At 41.0% G+C, this 20,954-nt stretch overlaps 1 pseudogene across 1 annotated transcript in view; it reads left to right on the forward strand.

Moving 5' to 3' along the window:
• The window catches only part of LOC144598700 (zinc finger matrin-type protein 1-like), a 57,822-nt pseudogene continuing 36,868 nt past the window's right edge, over positions 1–20,954 (forward strand). The window contains exon 1 of the transcript XR_013547890.1: positions 1–364. The product of XR_013547890.1 is annotated as a zinc finger matrin-type protein 1-like (transcript). The remainder of the gene's footprint in view (positions 365–20,954) is intronic.

Raw genomic sequence — 20,954 nt, forward strand, 5'->3', positions numbered from 1 at the left:
ATGGAGATGGGCCTGCCCTCACTGGCATAGCCGCGGTGCAGGCGCAGTGGCGAGGATGGAAGCCGTGTCGCCATGGTGACGGACCTGCCCTCACCAGCATGGCCGCGGCGCAGGCGCAGTGGCGAGGATGGAACCCGTGTCGCCATGGAGACGGGTCAGCCCTCGCTCTGCCTGTCGGGCCGGGCCGTGGCGCAGGCGCAGTGGAGTGGCTGGTCACTTGGCACCATGGAGATGAGCGGCCCCATCCCGCAGCTAGTGGAGAGTTTTAGAAAGCAAAAGGCCGACTATTCATGTAACAGTCTGGCAGGGGGTGACAGTAGTAATATCAGGGACATTAATAGATCCGTGCAAACGAACCGAGAAGGTGAGTTCAGCAGCAGTCAGCGCAACCACAACCACCAAACAAGAAAATAAAACAATTAGGAGGAGCAATTAGCCCAGATCATGGGAGCGGTGAGGCTGCTTGCGGCCTAGTGGTGTGTCTCGACGCCTGGGGTCGTAGCCGAGTTGAGTGTGTCTGAGCGAAGCGTTGCCTGCCCTGTCACCCACTTCCTAACTTTATTTGCGTGGTGGAAACGCCATTGCCGAGGGATTGGGCCTCGCTTCCGCCGATCCTACAACGTAACTATGTAATTATTTTTGAGGAAGGAAGTTGGGTTTGGATTTTACAAATATTAAGCTATCGCGCCTCTAGGGCCTGGCTTATATCCGGAGTTTTTTTTTTAAGTGTATTTTTTTAAACCTTTAGAGTATTTTTTTTTAAACAACTAGCAGCCGACAGATTGGGATTTTTTTCAAATTTTTAGTTTATAATATGAAGATTCATGAGAATGAACAGTTTTTTAAAAGTTTTCTTTAAAGATAAATTTGCAGTGATGGCATTTTATTCTTCGGGGTTAAAGTGACTGAATTTTCAAAACATAAATTAAACACTTCTAACTTCACACAGGGATTTATTTACAAAGCGTATTAATGCTGAAAAATAGGATTTTGAATCCTGAACTGTCTTTTTTATCGTCCTTAAAGGGGAAAGTGTCTATGTTTAGGCTAACTTTTATGGGACGATAAAAAATTACTTTTCAGGATTAAAAGCTCAGCCTGTTATGATATTTCACGATTTATTAATAACACAGCTTGTTGCAATATTGATATACGTTATTGCATAGCACAATATTATGTTATCTCATGTTATATAAATGCAAATGAACAGATATTTCTACATTGATAAAAATGGCATAAGCAATATTTCAAACAATATGTAAATTTTCACAAATGTATTTTTAAATACTGCTTTCATTCTGTAGGACATAATTTATGTAATGGAGACAGCTGTAAATATGAAGAGGGAGTAGAGCAATATTCTATATTTCATTCAAATTCATTATCATATATCATATCATATACATACAGCCGGAAACAGGCCTTTTCGGCCCTCCAAGTCCGTGCCGCCCAGTGATTCCCGTACATTAACACTATCCTACACCCACTAGGGACAATTTTTACATTTACCCAGCCAATTAACCTACATACCTGTACGTCTTTGGAGTGTGGGAGGAAACCGAAGATCTCGGAGTAAACCCACGCAGGTCACGGGGAGAACGTACAAACTCCTTACAGTGCAGCACCCGTAGTCAGGATTGAACCTGAGTCTCCGGCGCTGCATTCGCTGTAAAGCGGCAACTCTACCGCTGCGCCACCGTGCATTATAGGGACTGTTCTTAACCTGTGGCTATTTCCTTACAGTATTTGCACTTCATGACTTCTCTCTTTACATTTTTCATTAGGGTAGTTACATTTTGTCCTGAAATTGTTCTGTGAAATAGTTACAAATTTGTTCACATTCATTCTGCTACTTTAACAAAGGTGTTACCCATATAAAATAAACTTAAAGAAATAATCACTTGTTGCATTACAAATGAATATGCTAACATCTTTGTTGCTAATATATCATAGCATTGTTTCAGCTCCAATAAAGTTAACCAGACCAAATACATGCCAAAGAAACTATCATGGCTATCAGGAGGAATGAGTCCCATTGGTAAAACTACTGCCAAATATTTAGAGATTTGTGCTAAACCTCTTTAATAATGTTATTTTAATTGAATGTGCCACACTTTAACATGGATATTTGAATGTTTGCAGATTTGAAGATTTTCATGTTCAATCAGGGCTTTTGTATTGTTACAGTTAACTTTATAGGCAAATCGCTATTTTTAAAAAAAGGGTTCCTGCAAGAATAATCATTTTGTTAATTTAACTTTGGTGTCTGAATAAGAATGATTCGGAAGCGGGACTCCAAAATACCAGATACTCTAGCAATGAATCTAGAAATACCAAACTATCATCTTGCTAGAAGTGTTCAATTTAGTAATTGTTGTTAAATTAATGTGGAATTCGTTAAGAGACACAGACAACTGTTGCTTTTTATTGGCAGTCAAAAATGATCCATGCAATCCTTTTAATTTAATGCTCCAAAAGATTTTTTTTTCTAATTCTATGACAGTTAAAATTTCTGCAAATACTTAAATTGAGCAGATTGGAAAGATTCACATTATCATTGGAAGTATACTTTTAACAAATCATTTAACAAATTATGTCAAAATTAAAATAGGGTGATGATTAAAGCAAGTGGCTTAAATTATTTTAAATTATTTTTTTGATTTTATATTAACACTGGATTTAAAAGGTATCAAGGTAGCTGGACCATCACTAGGAATATCAGAGAGTGCAGGATTCCCTGTTTGTCAGACCCCTCATTAGCAAGTATATCATTTTGGACGCTGTTCAGAGGAGAACAACAAGAGCAGCCAGATTTATGGCAACACAACTGGTTCTGAAGCACAACAGGAAGATTGGACACTTGATAATGGGACAGATAATAGAGTCTGTAGCCACAAAATGGATACCTGGGATGGTGTGTTGCCTCCTGGATGCCAAAGTTAAAGATGTTTCTGAGCATTTGCAAAAAATTCTCAAGTTGAAGGAGGGAGGGCAGAGCAACTAAGTCATTGTATGTATTAGTGTCTGCGGCATAGATTTTTTTTTAAAGCAATTTGATCCTGCAGAGTGCATATACAGAGTTGGGCAGCAAATTAAAAATCGGGACCTTAAAAGGTAGTAATATCTGGATTACTTCCAGTGCTACATGCTAGACAGAGCATTGGTATTGGTTTATTGTCACGTGTACTAAGATGCAATTAAAAAAATTGTTTTGCATGCAATTCAGGCAGAATCCATACCATACATGTGTACTATCAAACTATACACAAGCACAACAGCATGGCAGAGAGTGAGGGAAGATTTGTGAATTAAAATGCTTTTATTTCAATGTGAGGGGTCTTTCACCTGTACTTATCTAAATATTTCGTAACTGTTGTGATAGTACCTGCCTCAATTATCTCCTCTCGCAGCTCATTCCATACACCCACCACTCTTTGTGAGAAAAAGTGACCTCTCAGGTTCCTATTAAATCTTCTCCCCCCACCCTCACCTTAAACCTTTGCCCTCTGGTTCTCGATTTCCCCTGCTCTGGTCAGGAAACTGAGCCTCTACCTGATCTGAGCCTCTACCTGATCTGTTCCTCTCATGAGTTTGTACACAATTGGATGTAAAATTGATGAATGTTGGAAGCAGAGGGTGAGTGGTATACCACAGGGATTAGTATTGGGTCTACTATCGTTCGTTATTTATATTAATTATATTTGGATGTGACCTAGATAATATAGTTAGTAAATTGGCAGATTACACTAAAATTGGTGGGCAATGAAGAAGGCAATCTATGATTGCAATGGGATATTTTTCATCTGGGCCAATGAGCCAAGGAATGGCAAATGAAGTTTTGTTCAGATAAATGTGAGGTGTTGGATTTTGGTAGGACAAATCAAGACAGGAATTACAGGGCCTTGGGGTGTGTTGTAGAACAGAGAGAATGGATGGTGGTACATAGTTCCACAACGGTGGTGACACTGGTTAGCAGGATGGTAAAGAAGAGCATTTGGCACGCGCTTTCATAGAAACATAGAAAATAGGTGCAGGAGTAGGTCATTTGGCCCTTCGAGCCTGCACCGCCATTCAATATGATCATGGCTGATCATCCAACTCAGTATCCCGTACCTGCCTTCTCTCCATACCCCCTGATCCCTTTAGCCACAAGGGCCACATCTAACTCCCTCTTAAATATAGCCAATGAACTGGCCTCAACTACCTTCTGTGGCAGAGAATTCCACAGATTCACCACTCTCTGTGTGAAAAAAAACTCTCATCTCGGTCCTAAAAGACTTCCCCCTTATCCTTAAACTGTGACCCCTTGTTCTGGACTTCCCCAACATCGGGAACAATCTTCCTGCATCTAGCCTGTCCAACCCCTTAAGAATTTTGTAAGTTTCTATAAGATCCCCCCTCAATCTTCTAAATTCCAGCGAGTACAAGCCGAGTCTATCCAGTCTTTCTTCATATGAAAGTCCTGCCATCCCAGGAATCAATCTGGTGAACCTTCTCTGTACTCCCTCTATGGCAAGAATGTCTTTCCTCAGATTAGGAGACCAAAACTGTACACAATACTCCAGGTGTGGTCTCACCAATGCCCTGTACAACTGCAGCAGAACCTTCCTGCTCCTATACTCAAATCCCCTCGCTATGAATGCCAACATACCATTCGCTTTCTTCACTGCCTGCTGCACCTGCATGCCTACTTTCAATGACTGGTGTACCACGACACCCAGGTCTCGTTGCATCTCCTCTTCTCCTAATCGGCCACCATTCAGATAATAGTCTGCTTTCCTGTTGCCACCAAAGTGGATAACCTCACATTTATCCACAATATACTGCATCTGCCATGCATTTGCCCACTCACCTAACCTATCCAAGTCATGTTGCAGCCTCCTAGCATCCTCCTCACAGCTAACACTGCCCCCCCGGCTTCGTGTCATCCGCCAACTTGGAGATGTTGCATTCAATTCCCTCGTCCAAATCATTAATATATATTGTAAATAGCTGGGGTCCCAGCACTGAGCCTTGCGGTACCCCACGAGTTACTGCCTGCCATTCTGAAAAGGACCCGTTTATTCCTACTCTTTGCTTCCTGTCTGCCAGCCAGTTCTCTATCCACATCAATACTGAACCCACAATACTGTGTGCTTTAAGTTTGCATACTAATCTCTTATGTGGGACCTTGTCGAAAGCCTTCTGGAAGTCCAGATATAACACATCCACTGGTTCTCCCTTATCCACTCTACTAGTTACATCCTCAAAAAATTCTATAAGATTCGTCAGACATGATTTACCTTTCATAAATCCATGCTGACTTTGTCCAATGATTTCACCACTTTCCAAATGTGCTGCTATCCCATCTTTAATAACTGACTCTAGCATTTTCCCCACTACCGATGTTAGACTAACTGGTCTGTAATTCCCCGTTTTCCCTCTCCCTCCCTTTTTGAAAAGTGGGGTTACATTAGCTACCCTCCAATCCTCAGGAACTACTCCAGAATCTAAAGATTCATCTGTAAATTTCCCCGGTGTGGGACGAATAAAGGAATATACTCAGGGCACTCAATATAGGAATCGGGACAACATTTTATAGTAATGCAAAAGATTAAGGCTACATTTGGAATGCTGTATTCAGTTCTGGTCATCCTGCCAAAGGAAAAGAAGTCATTAAAGTGGAAAAGATGCAAAAAATATTTACTAGGACATTACTGGGACAGGAATATTTAAGTTATAAGGAGAGGTTGAATAATTTTTTTTTCTCTGGAGGTTAAGGGTGATATTAGAGAAATGTATAAAGTGAGGAGGGGCTTGGATAAGGTTTCAATTGTCAAAAATTAGAGGATAGAGGTTTTAGGTGGGATGGGAAAGATTTAAAAGGGAGTTAAGCAGTATTTTTCTCACATAGGGTGGTGTGTACATGGATTGAGCTGCTAAAGGAACTAATAGAAATGGGTATAATAATGACTTTTAAAAGACACTTGGAAAGGAATGTGGATAGGAAAGTATGGAGGGATATGGACCAGGTGCAGGCAAGTGGAACTAGCTCAGTTAAGCAATCTTTTCAAAATGGACAAGATGGGGGAAAGACCTGTTTCTGACTAAGTTACTGTGTGAAAACAATTTGAATGACATTACCAGAAGTACAGTGGATGTTGGAAATCTGAATTAAAAACAAAAAATGCTGGAATTGTTCAACCAGTCAGGCAATATATTTGAGGAGAGAATAGAGTTAACGTTTCAGGTCAAAGGTTTTTTTTCCAAAAGTGATGAACGATTATCCAGATCAAAATACAGTATTAGTTTTTTTCTCTCTTGCCATAGCTGCTGCCTACATGCAGCCGTATATTTTCTGTTATTCTTAACCAAACTTTTAAATGCAGCATTTTTATAGTTAACCAGCCAAACATATCAACTCTTTTTAATTGCAATTTTAGTTTATTGTCACATGTACCGATGTACGGTGACAGGCTTTTGTTTGTGCTAGCCAGTCAGCGGAAAGACAATACATGGTTACAATCAAGCCATTCACAGTGGCTTGATTGATACATGATAAGGGAAGTAGTAGAGATTTAAAAGTGGAGCGATTGTAATGTGTGATTGCAGATCTGCTTCTGTGACTAACTCAGGGTCGCCTGGATTGGGTGCCATCTAGTATTTCTTCTGAAGGTTCCTGTGCTAAATAGTTTCGAGGTTCTTCTGTTGGTAATCTAATACTTGCACACAGAAGGATAAAGGAACAAATTTGTACTTGTGCAGTAAACATCTTTTTACCCGTAATGAGTTGTGACTGTTGGCAGACCAATTTCCCTCCGGGGATGAATAAAGTTTTATCGTATTGTATGGAGGAAGAATGATGCAGTGGGAACAGCATAACTGTGATTCTGAAAACTGAGGTGAAATGAGTGAAGAGATAGAAGCATAGAGAATGCCATAATATATTTAGAAGTAGCACAGTGGTATTGTGGTCTGGATTTGAGATCGAGTAAAATGGCCTAATTGAGAGAAAGTAGTGCAATTGATCACCATGATAGTATTTGAATATATAAAAACAGATTGATGAAAAAACTGGTATGAACAAAAGTGAAGTTGTCAAATTGGCTTTAGATTGCACCCAGTTTATTAATGACTTATTGAATGGATAATTACTGTTCAATAAGGTCTGGTCTAGCTACAACTTGTCTCACAGCAGAATGTTTTAAGAAAGCCCATTGAGACTTGGGCCAAGGCAATAATTATCAGCACTCTTTGAAATTCCCTGTATACTACAAATATATTTCAGTTGCAAGGCAGCATGAACTGAATGGGAGATTTTATTGCATTGGTCAGCATCTAAGCATACAAATCAGGAGAAGGAGCCATTTGATCTCGTTTGTTCTGTCAAAAATAAGATTTTGGTTGATCTGATTGTAAACTCAACTCCATATTTCCACCTACTCACAACACCTTCTCCCACTCAGCCTCCCCTTTCTTATTAAGAATTTTCCTTCCTGTTACTTAAAAATATTCAAAGACTGACTTGAATATTTTGAAGTAAGATGAGGGTAGATTCTTAATAAGCAAGGGGAGACCGAGGGCGGGAGGTTGCTATGAATAGGTGGAACGATAGAGTTGAGTTTACAATCAATTTAGCCACAATTGTATTTTTAAGGCAGAGCAAACATGGAGTTGAAAGCCTTTGGAACTTTTCCTCAAAGACTAGTTTCAACAGCATTGAAAAGACACTTGTGTAAGAAAGAACTGCAGATGCTGGTTTAAAATGAAGATAGAAACAAAAAGCTGGAGTAACTCAGCAGGACAGGAAGCATCTGTGGAGAGAAGGAATGGGTGACGTTTCGAGTCGAGACCTTTCTTCAGACTGGTTTGGGATAAGGGAAACGAGAGATCTAGATGGTGATGTGGAGAGATAAAGAACAATGAATGAAAGATATGCAACCATTGTAAGCTGTTTGTAGAGTGAAAATGAGAAGCTAGGTAGGGTGAAAATGAGAAGCTAGTGTGACTTGGGTGGGGGAGGGATAGAGAGAGAGAGAGAATGCCGGGGCTACCTGAAGTGAGAGAAATCAATATTCATACCACTGGGCTGTAAGCTGCCCAAATGAAATATGAGAGGCTGTTCCTCCAATTTGTGTTTAGCCTCACTGACAGTGGAGAAGACTGAGGACAGAAAGGTCTGTAGGAATGGGAAGGAGAATTAAAGTGTCCAGCAACCGGGAGATCAGGTTGGTTCGGGCGGGCTCAGCGAAGTTGTTCTGCGAAACGATCGCCCAGTTTGCGTTTGGTCTCGCCGATTTATGCACTTGACAGGTATATGGATAGGAAAGGTTTGGATGGATATGAGCCAAATGCAGGCAAATGGAACTAGTTTAGATGGAACATCTCGGTTGTCTTTGTCGAATTTGGCTGAAGGGTTTGTTCCTGTGCTGTATGGCTCTATCATCCTATCCCTAGATCTGAGTTCTCCCATAAGGGGAAACATCCATTCCGCATCCACCCTGTCATATCCCCTCAGGATCTTCTGTTATAATCGAATGTCCCATTCTTCTGAACTCCAACAGTGACAAGCCTGGCCTGTCTAATCTTGAAGGGCAGTCTACCCATTCCAAATATTGCAAGTTAATCATCTGAACTGCATCCAATCCATTTTCACCATCCTTAAATAAATAGATCAATTCTTTACACTGTTCTTGAGATGTCATCTCATCAATGCACTTTATCACTCACTAAAATACCGATAAGGTTGAGATTGGCTGCCACCATCTTTGCTATCTACGATATCACCCACTTTAGTGTTATCTGCAAACTTGCTACTCATGTCTTCTACATTCTCATCCAAATCATTGATATAGACCACAAACAGCAATGGGCCCAGCAATGATCTATGAGGCACACCATTCGGGCTTCCAGTCTAAAAAACAATCTTGCACACCATCCTTCGCTTCCTTCCATGAAGCCAATTCTGTATCCAGTCAGCTAGCTTTCCCTGGGTCCCATGCAATCTAAATGACTACAACATACCATGTGGAACCTTATTGAAGGCCTTGCTTGTCAACCTACTTGGTCACATCTTCAAAGAACTTATTCAAATTTGTAAGACACGCTCGCATAGGTAGAAAACCATGCTGGCCATCTCTGCTTAGTCCCTGTCTATCCAGTTGCATATATATCTATTGCCGACAATAGATGTTAAGCTCACTGTCCTTCTTAGATAGAGGCACAACATTAGCCAGTCTTCCAGCATCCCCCCATATTTAACAATGATTCATGTATTTCAGCCAGGGCTCCTACAATTTCTTCTCTAGGTTTCAACAGTGTCCTCGGATATATCTGATCAGGCATGTGTAATTTATCTACCTTCATGTGCAAGGATGTCCAGAACCTCCTAGGCAATAATACATTCCATCCTCAAGACATCTCCATTAATTATTCCAAGTTCATAGTCTTCATGTCTTTCTCCACAATTTAAAAAAACGAGAGGAAAAATGTTTGAGAATCCGGCCCGTCTCCTGCAGCTCCCTGCCATTTCTCCTCGTATTTCTGCAGCTGATCTATAATCGCACTGTATCTTCTGACAACATTCCTCACTGTCTGCAACTCCTCCAATTTTGATGTTATTAGCAACCTTACCAACCCATCTACATTTATATCTAGGATATTTATTCACAAAATGCTGGAGTAACTCAGCAGGTCAGGCAGCATCTCAGGAGAGAAGGAATGGGTGACGTTTCGGGTCGAGACCCTTCTTCAGACTGATGTCTGACTCCTAGGATGTGTAGGAAGGAAATGCAGATACTAGTTTAAACAGAAGATAGCCGCGAAAAGCTGGAGTAACTCAGCGGGTCAGACAGCATCTCTGGAGAAAAGAAATGGGTGACGTTTTGGGTCTGAAGAAGGGTCTCGACCTGAAACGTCACCTATTCCTTTTCTCCAGAGATGCTGTCTGACTAGCTGAGTTACTCCAGCTATTTGTGTCTATCATACATTTATATCTAGTATAAGAAAATAACTGCAGATGCTGGTACAAATCGAAGGTATTTATTCACAAAATGCTGGAGTAACTCAGCAGGTCAGGCAACATCTCGCGAGAGAGGAATGGGTGACGTTTCGGGTCGAGACCCTTCTTCAGTCTGAAGAAGGGTCTCGTCCCGAAACGTCACCCATTCCTTCTCTCCCGAGATGCTGCCTGACCTGCTGAGTTACTCCAGCATTTTGTGAATAAATACATTTATATCTAGGTCATTTTATTATATCACACACAAAAGAGGTCCTAGCACAGATCCCTGCAGAACTCCACGAGTCACAGACTTCCAACCAGAATATATACCTTCCACCACAGCCCTGTCTTCTATGAATTAGCCAGTTCTGAATCCATATGACCAAGTCATTGTGAATCTCATACTTCTTAATCTTCTGGTTCAGCCGACCATGAGCACAATAACAAGCCCTTCAACCACAATGTCCATGCCGAACATGATGCCAAGTTAAACTAATCTCCTCTGCCTGCATGTGATTTAAATCCCCCCATTATCTGCATATCTATGTGTCTTATCTAAAAGCTTGCATGCCACTATCAGATCTGCCTCTAATCCTGGCAGCACGTTCCAGGCACCCAGCGCTCTCTGTGTGTAAAGAAATATATAACCTTGCCCCGCACATCTCCTTTTAAACTTTAAACTAACGGCACCTCTCATCTTAGAGTTATGCCCTCGAGTCCTTGACATTTTCACTCTGGGAAAATTTACATATAATCCAACTTGGTAAAAACTTTACACTGAATTTGCAGCTAAAATGTTTTTAATTCATCTGTCCTGCAACTCCTGCAACTTTAGTTGGGAAATTCCTTTGGGAGATTGCAAACTTCAGTATCTTCAGAATAATAGTAAATTAAAAATGAGTAGCCTCACACCAATGACTGAAATTGGACGAAGGCCATTGTAAAAAGTAAATAATAGGTAGTGATAAAGAATGTAATTTTAATTAAACCAATTCTGGAGCAGCAACCACTTTTAAATAAGTCTGAAGAAGGGTCTCGACCCAAAACGTCACCCATTCCTTCTCTCCAGAGATGCTGCCTGACCTGCTGAGTTACTCCAGCATTTTGTGATACATTTAAATAATAGTGTTTAAGCTGTATATTTGCAAGAAATTGAACATAATAGTTTTTCCATCAGCAAATTTTGAAAGTTGAAAGAAAGCGTTGGGATAAGTAACAGGGAGGACTCACTCAGAGTCAGGCCATATACTGTACATGTTGAAACATTAGAAATCTTATGTAACAGCAGCAATGAGCAATCGATTCACCAGCAGCTGTAAGGGGTAAAAGGTAACATATGCATAAAGCAGCATTGTAGACATTGTGACTGATGACCTTGGATACAAATCATTAACTGGTTGTCTTGCACATTTTATGATGGTCATTTCTGAAAAATAATTATTATGAGCTGCCTGTTTCAAGGCAAGTTAATCAATACTTGATTGCCTAATATTAAGTCATGGTTAAATATTGACCAATAAATTCACAGTTTTGAATGAAAAAACAATATGCTACAGATGCTGGGAATCTGATATAAATCATTTACCCAGAAATGCTAATTGATTTGGTGATGGTAATTACCTTTGAAAAACTTTTGAAAACAGCTTGGTTTAATCGAGTGAAAAGTTTATGGTGTTAGTTTATAGATTAGTGGGGATTGTGTTTTGTTTTTCACTTGGTCTATATATTTTTCATATTTTCGTATGTCCCAGAAACTGGCTACTCAGGCCATTTTCTATGCTGACAGAGCAATCCCATGAGTCCCAGTCCTCCATTCTTACCTGTAACTTATTCTCTCTCTCTCTCTCTCTCTCTCTCTCTCTCTCTCTCTCTCTCTCTCTCTCTCTCTCTCTCAGGCTCCCAGCCCCAATTTCAGTATCCACATGTAGATACTGAAATATTTACTGGAAAATATATTTCCTATAGAAAATTTATTATAGCCATTTAACCCACCTGAACATCCTTGTGATCTGGGAGGAGACAATGACATCCGTGTGAAACACACATAGTCAAGTCAAATACATTGTCATATGCACAGGTACGTTGTGGGACGAGTACAATTAAAATCTTGCTTGCAACAGCATTACAGCTACATCAGCTTAGACAGCACACAAAACATAAATTATACATGTTATCCAAATCAGTGAAAAGAAAAAAGGTTCAAAAACAAGACATTAATGTAAAACACAATTAGAAAACAGTCCATGATGGTGGAAGAGGTAATCCATAGTGTTCAATTACTGAGGTATGATCAGAGTTATGCAGGTCAGTTCAAGAACCTGACGGTTGTAGGAAAGTACAGTGCCCTCCATAATGCTTGGGACAAAGATCCATCATTTATTTATTTGCCTCTGTACTCCACAATTTGTAATAGAAAAAATCACATGTAGTTAAAGTACCCATTGTCAGATTTTATTAAAGGGTATTTTTATACATTTTGGTTTCACCATGTAGAAATTACAACTGTGTTTATACATAGTCCCCCCATTTCAGGGCACCATAATGTTTGAGACACATGGGTTCACAGGTCTTTGTAATTGCTTAATGCAGGTATAAGAGAGATCTCAGCACCTCGTCTTTCCTCCAGCCTTTCCATCACCTTGGAAACTTTTATTGCTGTTTATCAACATGAGGACCAAAGTTATGCCAATGAAAGTCAAAGAAGCCATTATGCGACTGAGAAACAAGAATAAAACTATTAGGGACTGGCAGGCCAAGGAAGACTTCCACAGTTGATGACAGAAGAATTCTATCTATAATGAAGGAAAATCCCCAAACACCTGTCCGACAGATCAGAAACACTCTTCAGGAATCAGGTGTGGATTTGTCAATGACCACTGTCCGCAGAAGACTTCATGAACAGAAATACAGAGGCTGCACCTCAAGATGCAAACTACTGGTTAGCCGCAAAAATAGGATGGCCAGTTACAGTTTGACAAGAAGTACTTAAAAGAGCAACCACAGTTCTGGAAAAAGGTCTTGTGGACAGATGAGATTAAGATTAACTTATATCAGAGAGATGGCACGAGCAAAGTATGGAGGAGAGAAGGAACTGCATAAGATCCAAAGCACCTCATCTGTGAAACACAGTGGTGGGGGTGTTATGGCCTGGGCATGTATGGCTGCTGAAGGTGCTGGCTCACTTATCTTCATTGATGATACAACTGCTGATGGTAATAGCATAATGAATTCTTAAATGTATAGACACATCCTATCTGCTCAAGTTCAAACAAATGCCTCAAAACTCATTGGCGGGCAGTTCATTCTACAGCAAGACAATGATCCCAAACATACTGCTGAAGCAACAAAGGAGTTTTTCAAAGCTAAAAAATGGTCAATTCGTGAGTGGCCAAGTCAATCATCCGATCTGAACCCAATTGAGCATGCATTTTATATGCTGAAGAGAAAACTGAAGGGGACTAGCCCCCAAAATAAGCATAAGCTAAAGATGGCTGCATACAGACCTGGCAGAGCATCACCAGAGAAGACACCCAGCAACTGGTGATGTCCATGAATCGCAGACTACAAGCAGTCATTGCATGCAAAATACCAAACATGACTACTTTCATTTGCATGACATTGCTGTGTCCCAAACATTATGGTGCCCTGAAATGGGGGAACTATGTTTAAACACTGCTGTAATTTCTATATGGTGAAACCAAAATGTATAAAAATGGCCTTTATTAAAATCCGACAATATGCACTTTAACCACATGTGATTTTTTTTTCTATTACAAATCTCAAATTGTGGAGTACAGAGGCAAATAAATAAATGATGGCTCTTTGTCCCAAACATTATGGAGGGCACTGTAACTGTTTCTGAACCTGGCGCTGTGGGACATAAGGCTTCTGTACCTCCTGCCTGATGGTCGCAGTGAGAAGAGGGCATGGTTCGGATGGTGAGGATTCTTGATGATAGATGCAATCTTCTTGAGGAAAAGTCTCGTGTAGATGCTTTTGACAGTGGGGAGACCGGTGCCCATGATGGACCAGGCTGACTCCACCATTCTCTGTAGCCTCTTGCATTCCTGTGCCATACCATACAAGTCTATGAGTCAGCCAGTCAGGACATATTCTATTGCGCATCTGTGTAACTTGAGAGTATTTGACGAAATGTTGAATCTCTTTAAACTTCTATAAAAATAACTCTGCCTTCCAATGAAAACTGGCATGTGGTGGCCCAATTTCTCCTTTCTGAAGTCAACGATCAATTCCTTGGTTTTGTTAACATTGAGTGGGAGATCGTTATTGTGGCACCACTAAACCAGATATTTATTTTTTCTCCTGTACGCTGACTCATCACCTGTGATTCAACCAATTACTGTGGTGTCTTCAGCAGAAATATGGATGGAATTGGAACTGCACATAGCCACAGATCATGGGTGTAAAGGGAGTAGAGCAGGGGCAAAGCATTCACACCATTGAGGCATATCTGTGTAGATGGTCAGTGAGTAGGAAATGTAGTTACCAATTCACACTGATATCTGCTGATGTGTAAGACTACAGTGCAAAGGGAGATACAGAGCGCTGAAATAACTCAGCAGGTAACCGCAATTACTCCAGTATATTGTGTCTTTCCTTGCAGCTTGGTGATGAGTTTGCAGAGGATAATTGTGTTATAGTTAATGAACGGCAGCCTGTCTTATGAGTTCCTGTTATCAAGATGGACCAGAGCAGAGTTGAGAGTCAATGAGATAGCATCTGTTGTTGAGCTTTTTTAATGATAGGCAAGTTGAAGTGGAACCAGGTGATTTGCAAGGCCAGAGTTGATTTGTGCCATAACCAACCTCTTGAAGCGCTTGCCACCTTGTAGGAAGTGATAGGGAGCAAGCCCTGCCACAACTGTTGAACTACAGATCTAGCCTTCCACAGATTACAAATCCCCTAGTTCATCCAGGTGTTCCATTTGGGGAAGACATGGAATGTTCCAATTGGGAATGACATAGAATATTTTGTAGGTATGCACTGGTACATACATTTCTTCACAAAGTCAGTGATGACTGTGGCATATTCACCCAGTCTGCTGACAAGTCCTTGAACACTGATTCAAAGTTCTTTGTTTTCACCTGTAAACCTTTCCACTTCCTCCCCTGACCAGCACGCAACAGTCAGTAAGAGACTGCAGAGTATGGCACTGACAAAAAAGGCTTTCTGGATGGTCAGATTTTCCAAAGTGGGGGTGTGAGATGGAGAGGTTGGCGTTCCCCATGGTGATATATCAGTGGTCAAATATATTAATTCGCTGATATTGATAGAGATGTGTTGATGGTAGGCAGATATTTCTTCAAGCTAGCCTGGTTGAAGTCTCCAGCGATGATGATGATGTCATATGCCATTTCGCTCTTGTTGATCGTTAACAGAGAGAATCTGCAAACTTCACACACACAGAACCTGAGTTCTTAATCAAACCCATGTCACTGGAGCGTTGTGGTAGCAGCATTATCTGCCATGCCACTGTGGCACCCTATTGAAAACAAATGACTAGTCAGTAGAGGCCTATCTAAGTAAAACCAAGAAAGATGAGCAAACAAAATTCTGGAGGCGAGTGGATAACAGAGCACAGCTGTTGCCTGCTCTTGGGCAGTTCTTTCAGCCATAAGTGCAATTCATACCTTTTTTCATCAGAATGTAAGATCCAGTTAAGGGACAAAACTGTTCCAGGTTATAAGGAAAGACTACTGATTTTAAAAAACCCATTTTGGCTCAATCACATCAACTTCTTCAACAATAAAGATATAAAAGCATATTTTGAAAACAAATTTTGTTGATCAAGGTTAATTATTGCAGGCAGGGAATATACTTTGGAAAACAAATCCAAACATATGCAAACATATTTCAGGAGAATGCAAAGAGTCTTTCTCAGTATATTAAGGGAAAAGGGTAACTAGAGAGAGAATTGGCCCCTTCAAAAACCAAAGTTGTCATCTATGTGTTGAGCTGCAGAAGATGGGCAAGGTGCTCAGTGAACATTTCTCATCTATTTTTAAAGCGGGGAAAGACGTGAAGACTAGGGATAGTTAATGAAGATGACGAGGACAGTCCGTATTATGGTCAAAGAGGTGCTGGACGTCCCAAGGCTAATGAAGGTGGATAGGTTTTCCAGGGCAGATCAGATATATCCAAGGACACTGGAAAGCTAGGGAATAAATTGTAGGAGTCCTGGCGGAGTTACATGAATCATTGTTAGACATGAGTGAGGTGCCAGAAGACTCGAGTGTGGTTAATGTGCCTCATTTTAAGAAGGGCTGTAAAGAAAAACCTGGGAACGTATGGGGATATCGGTGTCCACATAAAGGTAAACATGTTCTCTGGTCCCTAATTCCCTTTCTCTGGGTAAAAGACTGTGCATTCACTCTATCCCCCTCATGTTTTTATGTACCTTTATAAAATCACCCCTCATCCTCCTATGCTCCAAGGACTAAAGTCTTAGCTTGCCCAAGCTCTCCTTATAGCTCAGGCCCTCAAATCAAGAATGCATCCCTGCACTCTTTCCAGCATACTACATTCTTCATGTAGCAGGGTGACCAAAACTGAACACAATACTCCAAATGCGGCCTCACCATCGTCATGTATACCTACGTCATTCATCCCAATTTCTATACTCACTGATGAAGGTCGATGTAACGAAAGGCTTCTTGACCACCCTATCTACTTATGACACCACTTTCAAGGAACTATACAGTATGCCTGAACTCCAAGATCTCTCTGCTCCCTCAGGCCCGATCATTCAATGTGAATATCCTAAAAATGCAACACCTCACACTTATCTGCATTAAACTTCATTAGCAAATCCTCAGCCCATTTGCCTTGCTGATCAAGATCCTGTTGTGATTTTTGATAACCATCGTTGCTCTCTACGATACTGCCCACTTTAGTGCCATCTACAAACTTACTAATCATGCCTTCTACATTCTCTTCCAAATTATTATTGATATAAACCACAAACAGCAATGGGTCCAGCATCAATTCCTGAAGCACATCTCGAGTCATAGGCCTCCAATCTGAAAAATAAACTTCCACCATCACCCTCTGCTTCCTTCCATGAAGCCAATTCTCTATCCAGTCAGCTAGCACTCCCTGGATTCCATGTGATCTAACCTTCTAGAGCAGCCTACCATGCAAAACCTTATTAGATGCTTGCTGAAGTCCATATAGACAGCATCTATGGCTTTACTCTCATCAATCTTTTTGGTTACTTCTTCAAAAACTCAGAGAGATTCATAAGACATGGTCTCCCACGTACAAAACCATATTGCCTATCTTTAATCCAGCCCCTGTCTATCCAAATTCATATATATCATATCCTATTCCGCAGAATCCTCTCCAGTAATTTGCCCACCACAGATATTAGACTCATTAGTCTATAGTTCCCATGCTTTCCTTGCAGTTTTTCTTAAATAGAGGCACAACATTAGCCACCCTCCAGTCTTCTGGCACTCATCCGTTCCTAATGATGTTTATATATAACTCAGTCAGGGCTCCAGCAATTTCGTAGCCTCCGACAGTGTCTTTGGATATGTCTGACATGCCCAGGAGATTTATTTATCTTCATACCCCTTAGGATGTCCAGAATTTCCTCAATATGGACTGACCTCAAGACATCCCCGTTAACTGTCCCAAGTTCCCCAGTCTTCGTGTCCTCCACGGTAAAAACAAAGGAGAAATATTCATTGAGGACTTCGCCCATCTCCTGCAACTCCATACAGAGACAACTGCTTTGATTTCAGAGTGGCCTTATTCTCTCTAATTACCCTCTTTCCTTTAATGTGCATAAAATCTCCTTCATAATCTCTGCCAGAGCTACCTCCCTCCTCCTTTTTGCCTTCTTCAGTATGTTCCTCTGTCCTGAAACTCCTCCAGGAACATACGATATCAGCTGCCCATACCTCTCCCATGTCTCATATTCCTGACCAGTGCCCCAATTTTTCTCGTCATCCAGGCTTCCTTACTCATACCTGCCTTGCCCATCACTCTTAACAAGAACATGCGTGAACTGAAAACTTGTCATCACATTTTTAAAAGCATTCCATTTTCGGATGTTCCTTTGCCAACAACCTACTCCAATCAACGTGAGCAAGTACCTGTCTAATACCATCAAAGTTGACCTTACCCCAATTCAGCATTTTTACCAGTGAGCCGGCCCTGTCTTTATCCATAACTATTTTAAAGCTAATAGAACTGTGGTCGCAGGTCCTTAATAATTTCCAAAGCATAGATCAAGTTTTGCCCTCTCCCTCTACATATTGTTCAAAGAAATTTTAATGAACACATTTGACAAATTACACCCTGCTTATGCCCCTGACCTTATGGCAATCTCAGTCTACATTGGGAAAGTTAAAATCCCTTACAATTATATCTTGGATGTCCTAGAGTGGAAGGTCTCATCTTGAGAATAGATGCGGCGGGAACAGGGAAATTAATAGTTGGCAAAAACATCCCAGGAAGAGGAAGGGTTGGAGGTGATGTAGTCAAGATAACTGGGATTCAGTTCATAACTGGGATTCAGTGGGTTTATAGAGATGCCTGTCATTAGTCAATCCCATGAAGGAGACAGAGAGATGGAGAAAGGGGAAAGAGGTGGCAGAGATAGTCCAAGTGAATTTAAAGGCATGGTGGAAGTTGATGAAATCAATGAGTTATGCACAAGTGCAGAAGGCAACCTGTGCCGTCATTAATGTATAGGAGAAAGTTGGGGGATGGTGCCAGTGTATGTTTGGAACAAGGACTGTTTGGAACAAAGAATGGTCATGGAGAAATGTAAAGAAACCGTGACTGTTGTGCACGAGTACTAGAAAAAAGTGTGAAAGTCTGCTAGAATTTTATGATAAGGTAAAGATTTGAGCTCATCTTTAATCTTTTTGCAATCCTGTTAAGATATGGCTACCTACCAGACATGCAAAATAATCAATAATAAATGTTGTATGAGAAATGGATAAATGACTGTGGGGGTGTGGAAGCGTGGAGCTAAGGCACTAGTCTCATGGGCCAATTAGCCACCACTACGCTGCAATATTCTGTAAAGTAAAATTAGTTTGATGCTGTCCCAAAATTCTCTGGTATTTAAATTATGCTATAGGTGTCGGTATTTTCAGGTTAAATTTGTAGACTCAGCCAGAAGATAGGTAAGCTTCTTTAATCAATTAGTGATAAGTGATTTATAGATATAGATAGATATATGCATTATATCTATTTGTCTACCTGTCTGTCTGATCTTTCTTGTAGAATAGGATCTTTGGTTGGTTACAATATTCGTCTTTTCCTTTGTAAGATTAAGGATTGTGGAGAAATCAAGTGTGCAAAATTTCTCAACCTAGTCCCAGCCACCAACTCATCAGTTACTCCTAGATGCCCCAGCAAATAACGTGCATCTTCAAAACACTTGTAGTTTGCAGAATACTGAGGAACCATCAAAATGCTAGATCTATTCATAGACTGGAAATAGTATTCTATTTTTAGTCAGTGGTGGCTCTGAGAAAGCAAATTACTGAATCAGAAGTTAGAGGTTTCAAGTTCTGAGCACAAGAATATGACGAACGTAGGATGCATTGCGAGGGAGTGCTAAACAGTCAAAAACGGCATCATTTAGAACTATGAAGTCCCTTGCACCTGAGTTGTAAAATAACCTAGTGTTTGCCTACCTAAAGGCATTTTGTTGAAGGCAAATCCAACACTCATGAGTCTTTTTTAGCGAAGTGACTTTACAGGCAAATAATTTTTCCAGTAATCAGTATAACACAAGTATCATAGAAACATAGAAAATAGGTTCAGGAGGAGGCCATTCGGCCCTTCGAGCCAGCACCACCATTCATTGTGATCATGGCTGATCATCCAGAATCAGTAACCTGTGCCCAACTTCTCCCCATATCCCTTGATTCCACGAGCCCCCAGAGCTCTATCTAACTCTCTCTTAAATTCACCCAGTGATTTGGCCTCCACTGCCCTCTGTGGCAGAGAATTCCACAAATTCACAACTCTCTAGGTGAAAAAAATCCTTCTCACCTCAGTTTTAAATGGCCTCCCCTATATTCTAAGACTGTGGCCCCTGGTTCTGGACTCCCCCAACATTGGGAACATTTTTCCTGCATCTAGCTCGTCCAGTCCTTTTATAATTTTATATGTCTCTATAAGATCCCCTCTCATCCTTGTAAACTCCAGTGAATACAAGCCTAGTCTTTTCAATCTTTCCTCATATGACAGTCCCGCCATCCCAGGGATCAATCTCGTGAACCTACGCTGCACTGCCTCAATTACAAGGATGTTCTTCCTCAAATTAGGAGACCAAAACTGTACACAATACTCCAGATGTGGTCTTACCAGGGCCCTATACAACTGCAGAAGAACCTCTTTACTCCTATACTGAAATCCTCTCGTTATGAAGGCCAACATGCCATTAGCTTTCTTCATTGTCTGCTGTACCTGCACGCCAACTTTCAGTGACTGGTGTACAAGGACACCCAAGTCTCGCTGCACTTCCCCCTTACCTAACCTGACACCATTGAGATAATTGCCTCCTTGTTTTTGCCGCCAGTGGATAACCTCACATTTATCTACATTATACTGCATCTGCCATGCATCTGTCCACTCACTGAACCTGTCCAGGTCACCCTGCAACCTCCTAACATCCTCTTCGCAGTTCACACTGCCACCCAGCTTTGTGTCATCTGCAAACTTGCTAGTGTTACTTCTAATTTCTTCATCCGCCCCCTGGTGAGACCATCAATGGATCCGCTGCAGTTTGCCTACCAGACTCGCATCGGGGTGGAGGACACCATCATCTACCTATGACACAGAGCTCTTTCGCACCTGGAGAAACCGGATAGCACTGTGAGAATCATGTTCTTTGATTTCTCCAGTGCGTTCAATACCATCCAGCCTGGGCTTCTGGGGGGCAATCTGGAACGCATAGGAGTGGATCACCACCTCACATCCTGGATTC

Source organism: Rhinoraja longicauda, chromosome 1, assembly GCF_053455715.1.
Source record: "Rhinoraja longicauda isolate Sanriku21f chromosome 1, sRhiLon1.1, whole genome shotgun sequence".
Taxonomy (NCBI): domain Eukaryota; kingdom Metazoa; phylum Chordata; class Chondrichthyes; order Rajiformes; family Arhynchobatidae; genus Rhinoraja; species Rhinoraja longicauda.